The sequence below is a fragment of the Trichechus manatus genome, unplaced genomic scaffold (assembly GCF_000243295.1).
Source record: "Trichechus manatus latirostris isolate Lorelei unplaced genomic scaffold, TriManLat1.0 scaffold00070, whole genome shotgun sequence".
NCBI classification, from domain to species: Eukaryota; Metazoa; Chordata; class Mammalia; order Sirenia; family Trichechidae; genus Trichechus; species Trichechus manatus.
This window is the reverse complement of record NW_004444006.1, coordinates 2845780-2855798: the sequence shown is the minus strand read 5'-3', so window position 1 is coordinate 2855798 and position 10019 is coordinate 2845780. Positions and strand designations below refer to the sequence as shown.

Here is a 10019-nt window from a genome sequence, read left to right as displayed (position 1 = left end):
TAATAGAAGATTTCAGCAAAGTTTCAGGATACAAGATAAACATACAAAAATCAATTGGATTCCTTTATGCCGACAAAGAGAACCTTGAAGAGGAAATCACCAAATCAATACCATTTACAATAGCCTCCAAGAAGATAAAATAATTAAGAATAAATCTAACCAGAGACGTATAAGATCTATACAGAGAAAGCTACAAGACACTACTGCAAGAAACTAAAAGAGACCTGCATAAGTGGGAAAATACACCTTACTCATGGATAGGTAGACTCAACATAGTGAAAATGCCAATTCTACCCAGAGCAATCTATAGATACAAGGCAATCCCGATCCAAATTCCAGCAGCATTTTTTAATGAGATGGAGAAACAAATCACCAACTTCATATGGAAAGGGAAGAGGCCCTGAATAAATAAAGCATTACTGAAGAAGAAGAACAAGGTGGAAGGCCTTACACTACCTGATTTTAGGACCTATTATACTGCCATGGTAGTCAAAACAGCCTGGTACTGGTACAACAACAGATATATAGACCAATGGAACAGAGTTGAGCATCCAGACATAAGCTCATCCACCTATGAGCAGCTAATATTTGACAAAGGCCCAAAGTCCATTAACTGGGGGAAAGACAGTCTCTTTAACAAATCGTGTTGGCATAACTGGATAGCCATCTGCAGAAAAATGAAACAAGACCCATACCTCACATCATGTACAAAAACTAACTCAAAATGGATTAAAGACTTAAATATAAAATCGAAAACTATAAAGATCGTGGAAGAAAAAATAGGGACAATGCTAGGAGCCCTAATACATGGCATAAACACAATACGAACCATAAGTAACAATGCACAATCACCAGAAGAGAGACTAGATAAATGGGAGCTCCTAAAAATCAAACACTTATGCTCATCAAAAGACTTCACCAAAAAAGTAAAGACAACCTACTGACTGGGAAAAAATTTTTGGTTATGACAAATCTGATCAGCATTTAATCTCTAAAATCTACAAAATAGTGCAATACCTCAACAACAAAAAGACAAATAACCCAATTAAAAAATGGGCAAAGGATATGAGCAGGCACTTCACCAAAGAAGATATTCAGGGGGCTAACAGACACAAGAAGAAATGCTCAGGATCATTAGCCATTAGAGAAATGCAGATCGAAACTACAATGAGATATCATCTCATCCCAACAAGGCTAGCATTAATCCAAAAAACACAAAATAATGAATGCTGGAGAGGTTGTGGAAAGACTGGAACACTTATACACTGTTGGTGGGAACGTAAAATGGTACAACCAGTTTGGAAATTGATTCGGCGCTTCCTTAAAAAGCTAGAAACAGAAGTACCATATGATCTGGCTATCCCGCTCCTTGGAATATATCCTAGAGAAATAAGAGCCATCACAGGAATAGATATATGCACACCCATGTTTATTGCAGCACTGTTCACAATAGCAAAAAGATGGAAGCAACCTAGGTGCCCATCATCAGAAAAATAGATAAACAAATTATGGTATATCCACACAATGGAATATTAAGCAGTGATAAAAAACTACAATGAAGCTGTGAACCATCGTATAACATGGTGGAAGCTGGAACTTATGCTGAGTGAATTTAGTCAGTCATAGAAGGATAAATACTGTATAAGACCACTATTATAAGAACTCAAGAAAAGGTTTAAACATAGAAGAAAACATTCTTTGATGGTTACGGGGGTGGGGAGGGAGGGTGAGGGTTATTCACTAACTAGATAGTAGATAAGAATTGTCTTAGGTGAAGGGAAGGACAGCACACACTACAGGGGAAGTCAGCATAACTGGACTAAACCAAAGCTAAGAAGTTTCCTGAATACAATCAAATACTTTGAGAGGCATAGTAGCAGGGGTAATGGTCTGGGGACAATGTTTTCAGGGGACATCCAGATCAATTGGTATAACAAAGCTTATTAAGAAAATGTTCTGCGTCTTACTTTGGTGAGTGGCATCTGGGGTCTTAAAAGCTTGCAAGCGGCCATCTAAGATGCATCAATTGGTCCCAACCACTTGGAATAAAGGAGAACAAAGAACACCAAAGACACAAGGAAAGTATTAGCCCAAGATACAGAATGGGCCACATAAACCAGAGACTTCATCAGCCTGAGACCAGAAGAACTAGATGGTGCCTGGCTACCACCAATGAATGTCCTGACAGGGAACACAACAGAGAGTCCCTGATGGAGCAGGAGAAAAGTGGGGTGCAAAATTCAAATTTTAGTGAAAAGACCAGACTTAATGGTCTGACTGAGACTGGAGTTACCCCAGAAAGCATGTCCCCTGGACTCTATCAGACGAGGACTAAAACTATTTTTGAGGCCAAATCTTGAAACAGGGATTGGACTGGACTGTGGGACATAAAGTGATACTCATGAAGAGTGTGCCTCTTAGTCAACTAGATACAAGAGACCAAAGAGGCAGCTTCTGTCCAGAGATTTGATGGGAAGGCAGAGATGGTTAGGAGCTGGTTGAATGGTCATGGGGAATCAGGGGTGGAAAGGAGGAGTGTGCTGTCGCAGAATGGGATGAGCAATTAGTGTCTCATAACAATGTATGAATAAAAATTTTGTATGGGAGCCTAACTTGAAATGTAAACTTCATTTAACTACAACAATAAATAAATAAATAAATAAATACTACAAAGCATCTTCTCAGATCACAATGCTATAAAATTAGAAATCAGTAGCAGAAGAACCAGGAAAAAAAATCAAATACATGGAGACTGAACCACACCTTGCTTAAAAATCACAGGGTAACAGAAGAAATTAAAAATGAAATTTAAAAATTCCTAAAATCAAGTGAGAATGAAAACAAAACATACCAAAACCTTTGGAATACAGAAAAAGCATTGCTCAGAGGTCAATTTATAGCAATAAATGCACTCATCAAAAGAGGAAAAAAGACCAGAATCAACACCTTAACCCCACAACTCGAACAAATAGAAAAAGTGCAGCAAAAGAAGCCCACAGTCACCAGAAGAAAGGAAATAACAAAGATTAGAGGAGACATAAATGAGTCAGAAAATAGAAAAACTCTTCTAGTCAAAAAGACTAGAAGTTGGTTCTTTGAAAAGATCAATGAAATTGAAAAACCACTGACAAAACTGACAAAGAAAAGAAGATGTAAATAATCCAAATAAGAAGTGAGATGGTTGTACATTACAGCAGAACCAATTGAAATAAAAAGGATCATAACAGATTATTATGAAAAATTTTACTCCAACAAATTTTAAAATCTAGAAGAAATGGAAAAATTTCTAGAAACACTTTACCTACCCAAACTAACACAAACTGAAATAGAAAATCTGACCTGACCCATAACAAAATAAGCAATTGAAGAGATCATTAAAAAAACTTCCAACAACAGCAACAAAAACCCTGGCCCAGATGGCTTCACTGGAGAATTCTACCAAACGTTGAGAGAAGAGTTAACACCAATACTATTCAAACTATTCTAGAACATAGAAAAGAAAGGAATACTTCCCAATTCATTCTATGAAGCTAGCATAACCCTAATACCATAACCAAAGACACCTCAGAAAATGAAAATTATAGAGCAATATTCCTCATGAATATAGAAGCAAAAATTCTGAACAAAATTCAAATGAATAGAATCCAAAACATACCAAAAATAATAATAAAATAATACATCATAACCACGTGGGATTCATACCAGGTATGCAAGGATGGTTTAACATCAGAAATCAATCAAGTAATCCACCATGTAAATAAAAAAAAATCACATGATCATCTCAATAGATGCAGAAAAGGCATTTTATAAAGTCCAACACCCATTCTTGATAAAAACATCTCTGCAAAATAGGAATAGAAGGGAAATTCCTCAAGATGATTAAGGGCAAATATACAAAACAAACAGCCAAGTTTGTTCTCAACGGAGAGAAACTGAAAGCATTCCTCTTGAGAACGGAGAACCAGACAAGGATGACCTTTATCAACACTCTTATTCAATATTGTACTGGAAGTCTTAGCTATAGCAGTAAGTCAAGAAAGGGAATTAAATGGGCCTACAAATTGGTAACAAAGAAGTAAAACTGTCCCTATTTACAGATAATATGATCATATACATTGAAAATCCTGGAGACTACAAAAGAAAGCTACTGGAACTAATAGAAGAATTCAGCAAAGTGGCAAGGTACAAGATCAACATAATAAAATCAGTTGGATTCCTCAACACAAACAAAGAGAACTCCTAAAACGAAATCAGGAAAACAATACCATTTACAATAACACTCAAAAAGATAAAATACTTAGGAATAAATCTAACTGGAGACATAAGAGACGTACTCAAAGAAGGCTACAAAACTCTACTGCAAGAAACCAAAAGAGACCTACATAAATGGAAAAACATACCATCCTCATGGAGAGAAAGACTTAACACTGTGAAAACGTCAATACTATCCAAATAAATCTACAACTATAATTTAATCCTGATCCAAATTCCAAGAACATTCTTCAATGAGAAGGAAAACTAATCACCAACTTTATGTGGAAGGTAAAGAGGCCCCAGACAAGCAAAGAATTATTGAAGAAGAAGAACAAAGTAGGAGACTTCACACTGCCAATCTCAGAACCTCCAATACAGCTATGGTAGTCAAAAAAGCCTGGGACTGATACACTGACAGACACATAGACAATGGAACAGAATTAAGAACGCAGAAGTAAATCCACCCACCTATGGACAGCTGACCTTTGACAAATGGTCGAATTTCAATAAGTGGGGAAAAGAAAGTCTAAAAAATGGTGCTGGCAAACCTGGATATCCATTTGCAGAAAACTAAAACAAGATCCATACCTCACACCGTGCACAAAAACTAACTCAGAATGGATCAAAGACCTAAATGTAAAACATAAAACTATAAAGATCATGGAAGAAAAAATAGTGACAATGCTAGGGCCCTAATATATAGCATAAATAGAATACCAAACATAACAAAAAAATGCACAAACAGCAGAAAATAAACTAGTTAACTGGGATCTCCTAAAAATTAAATACTTATGTTTATCAAAAGACTTCACCAGAAGAGTAAAAAGAGAATCTACAGATGGGGGAAAAATTTTGGCTATGACGTATTCAACAAAGTTCTAATCTCTGAAATTTATAGAGAACTTCAACAGCAACAAAAAGACAAATAACCAATAAAAAATGGGCAAAGGACATGAACAGTCACTTCACCAAAGAAAACACTCAGGCGAATAAAAAACTCATGAAGAGATGCTCATGAGCATTAGCCATTAGAGAGATGTAAATCGAAACTACAACGAAATACCATCTCACTGCAGCAATAATGGCACTGATCAAAAAAACAGAAAACAGAAAATGTTGGTAAGATTGTGGGGAGATTGGAACTCTTATACACTGCTGGTGGGAATGTAAAATGGTACAACCATTATGGAAAACAGTATGGCACCTTCTTAATAAGCTAGAAATAGAAACCCCATATGATCCAGCAACTCCATCCTTATCCTAGGGAAATAAGAGCCATGACAAAATAGACATATGCACACTCATGTTCATTGCAGCATAATTCACAACAGCAAAAAGACAGAAACAGCCAAGGTGCCCATCAACGGATGAATGGATAAACAAACTGTGGTACATACATAAATTGAAATACTATGACGAATCCGTGAAACATGTAACAACATGGATGAATCTGGAGGACATTATGCTGAGTAAAATAAGTAAATCACAAAAGGGCGAATATTGTATGAGACCACAATTATGAATAGTCAAGAAAAGGTTTACACACAGAAATAAACTTTTTTTGATGGTTACAAGGGACAGGAGATGGTGGGGGAAACTCACTAAATAAGGAGTTGTTGTTATTGTTAGGTGCCGTTGAGACAGTTCCCACTCATAGCTACCCTATGTACAACAGAGTGAAACACTGCCCAGTCCTGTGCCATCCTCACAATCATTGTGATGCTTGAGCCCATTGTTGCAGCCACTGTGTCAATCCATCTTGCTGAGGGTCTTCCTCTTTTTCGCTGACCCTCTACTTTACCAAGCATAATGTCCTTCTCCAGGGATTGGTCCTTCCTGACAACATGTCCAAAGTACGTGAGAAGTCTAGCCATCCTTGCTATCAGTGTCCCCTTGTTTTGTTCAAACGACTGCCTCTTCATCTATATACAGGTTCCTCATGAGCACAATTAAATGTTCTGGAAGTCCCGTTCTTTGAAATGTTATCCATAATTTGTTATGATCCACACAGTTGAATGCCTTTGCATAGTCAGTAAAACACAGGTAAACAACTTTCTGGTATTCTTTGCTTTCAGCCAAGATCCATCTGACATTAGCAATGAACAAATGAATGTCACATTTCGAATGATATTCAGCAAAATTTTACTTGCATGTGATATTAATGATATTGTTCGATAATTTCCACATTCAGTTGGATCATCTTTCTTTGGAATAGGCATAAATATGGATCTCTTGCAGTCTGTTGGTCAGGTAGGTGTCTTCCAAATTTCTTGGCATAGATGAGTGAGCACTTCCAATGCCTAACCCATTTGTTGAAACATAAGTGGAGCCAAATCATTTTGGTATTTTTAGTCACAGGAATTTAAGTAGTCAAAATGCAAAACTTGTGTTTGCCAATCAAATCACCCCAGCATATGATACAGTGTCAGAAATTGTTGACATCAGTTTTATAAGTTAATCTGTGTACTTCAGGTATCTGAAACTAAAGAAAGGAAAGTTTTATATTATGATAAAAATGTACTCAAATATTTCATATCATTAATATTTATTGCATTATTGGAATACTGTATTGAAAGCCCAGGCATTCAGTTTACACACAGAAGTTATACAATTATATACTGCTTCACAAAGGCAGTGAACACATTATAGTCTACAAAATCTACTTTACAGAAATTTACAAATTCTAAATATCAAAATATACAGCTGAAGAAACAGGTATAAATTTGGCAGTCAGTAATTTTGACAGGGAAGTTGCAGCTTGCATGACTTTAAATATGTGAATTTGAAAATATTGAGTTTAGAGTAATCATTGTGCTTTGTATTTATCTGAAAAATATAACACTGGCTGTCTAAGAAGTATGTTCAAAAGTATTTAATTCACTTCAAAATGTCATACAAATTATGTTAGTTTCTATGCACCCTTAAAGCTTTAGTCATTTAGCCCAGGTACATTACTAAAGTAAAATATTAATTCTTCCAGTACAGTGGTGTTTCATACCATTGATATTTGCATACTCTAAAATAATCTAGAAAGAAATGTATAACATTCAGTGTTCGGAAAAGCAAGCAAAAGGTCAAGGAACCTGCCCCGTTCTTCTGAGATGGTCTTATGTCAGCTTTATAAACATTCATCCCACAAAATAGTAAGCTAATGTTTGAACACAATTTCCAAGACAAAGCACATTTTCTCATAAATAATGAAGTCTTTTTCTCAGCCGCCTCAGAAGTATACAAAAGAATTTTAGTTTGAACAGATCTCTTGGAATGTGTTTAACCTGGTATTTCAACAGACTTAAGATTTCCAGGGTTTCACAAGGGCCAGGTTATATTTGAGTTACTCAGAAGAGAAAGAAATTGTCTTCTGAAAGAGGGAAACTCAATCATTACCAATAGAAAAAGTATCCTCTGTATTCATCTCTTTATAGAAACAGAAGAATATAACATTTCCCCCTTAGAATAATATATATATATGTATGTATGTATGACTTAAAGTTCCATTCTACATAGTCAAACAAAATCTGGGAACGAGCATGAAATCCTATAATTTACATATTAAAATGTTGAAACTATGACCAAAATATAAAAACTCCTAGAGCTGTCAGAAAGAGATAAGACAAAAAGGTTTCTTGCATATGTATAAACTAAATGTAATAATCTCCAAAAGTTTTCAAAATTATAATTATTACCATCCAGTTTATAAACTTTAATTCTAAATTTAAAAAAAGAAAAATCTATACACAAATCACTGATTTGACCACACCAAAAAAAGTCAGCAGTAACCAGGACCCAGAAGAGCTGATATTCATAGTTCTTACATGTACAACTCTTTCAGGATTTACTCCATAAAGTACTTAATTTTACAACCTGCTTCTCTTGTAAAACTAAAGGTCCACTTTATTACATGTAAATTTTATACAGTGTAAAACCAGAACAGTATGGAAAATACTGCATCTAAATAGTCTTGTTCCATCAGTTCATCTATGACTTCTGTGGCTTTGTCGTTTAGAATAAATGACTCTGAGAGAATCTCTCCAGTTTTTGTTTCATGGCAGTCAAAACAACCACTTACAAGGCCTGTATTTTCACTATCTTCAGAATGTAAATCTTTCTGAGCTTGCGACAGATCAGATTCCTCCATTTGATTATTTTCCCCAGAAGTCTCTTCATTCACAGTTAAGGTATCATCAGATTCTTTTTCTTGATTTTTTCTTTCTGGGACCACTTCTCTTTATATTATAAGAGACTCTTCTTCCTCTTCATTCTCATCTTTATCCTCTTCTGTACAGTGCTGTCTGGCACATCTACTTTCTTTATCTTTAGCCTGAGATGAAGATGATGCTTCTGTTTCTTCTACCATAACTGAAGGAATTTCACTGGAAGTTGTTAGACTGGCTGTCTCTCTTACTTCACCTTCTTTGTCAAATCTGAGTTTTTTTGGTCTCTTGCTCCTCAGCTTCCACAGCATTTTCATCTGGATGTTTATTTTTTCTAGGGCTCACCAAGGAAACTTCTGATTCATATATCGGAGAGTCACTGTGATTTTTGTCCTCATTTTTCGTTAAGTTTGTCTCTTTTCCTTCTGTGTTATCAGGCAAACCATTTGTTGTCATGGTGGCTGACAAAGAAACCTTTGGTCATTTAAGTTGTCTGAGTGTTCCAGGTGCATTTATATTGGACCTCTCAGTATAACTTCGTGAATTTCCAGGAAACATAGCACCATTCATTTGATTTAAAATATTGGAACTGTTTTTCTCTAAAGAAGGATAAACACAGATAACAACCACCACATTCTTTTCTACTCTTCTGAGAAATTTGTCTATTCCTGTGTAGTTTCTCCTTGGATCTGTTAGCAATTCACATAGTTGTTGAATAGTAAAAAGGATACCATTAAATCCAGTGACAATTTTCAGTATTCTTTCCTTCGTTTCATCAAAGGAAATGTATTCCACATTAGAGTTGGGACCACCTCTTGATACAGGAGGTGAAATTCTGAAATCATCCATCACTTTCTCCAGTATGAAAATCAAATAACCTTTAAATTGGGGCCATTGTTTCATTGTTTCTCCAGTCTTGGCTACATGGCAAATAAACTGATCCAGGACAGGACAAACTTCCTTTTTCCCCCTCTTCTCAAAACCTTTCAGCGCCTCCTGCAGCATCTCAAGGTCCATGGCTTCCCAGAGTCTCTAGCAGCCTCTGCCTCCCACCACGGTTCTCCCCAAGACTGGACCACCTCACCCCACCCCGCACACCCTCCCCCTCCCTTGCACACACTGCAACACACAGGCAAGGGTGGAGGTGCCACGAAGGGAGCTGGGGAAGCTAGCTAGAGAGATAGACCTAGAGAGAGAACATCTTCCCAAGTCGATACCCTGCAACCACTTTTGAATAATCTTCAGCAAAATTTTACTTGTGTGTGATATTAATGATATTATTCAATAATTTTCACATTCTGTTGGATCACCTTTCTTTGGAATGGGCACAAAAGTGGATCTCTTCCAGTTGGTTAGGCAGGTAGCTGTCCTCCAAATTTCTTGGCATAGACAAGTGAGCACTTCCAGTGCTGCATCCTTTCGTTGAAACCTCTCAGTTGGTACTCTGTCAATTCCTGAAGCCTTGTTTTTATGTCAATGCCTTCAGTGCATCTTGGACTTCTTGCTTCAGTACCATCGGTTCTTGGTCATATGCTACCTCCTGAAATGATTGAATGTCGACCAATTCTTTTTGGTATAGTGGCTGTGTATTCCTTCCATTTTCTTTTTTTT

At 36.4% G+C, this 10019-nt stretch overlaps 1 pseudogene; it reads right to left on the bottom strand.

Annotated features, from left to right (window-relative positions):
* Positions 1–8164: 8164 nt before the first annotated feature.
* On the bottom strand, positions 8165–9440 carry LOC101352281 (serine/threonine-protein phosphatase 4 regulatory subunit 2 pseudogene; annotated as a pseudogene).
* Positions 9441–10019: the final 579 nt, after the last annotated feature.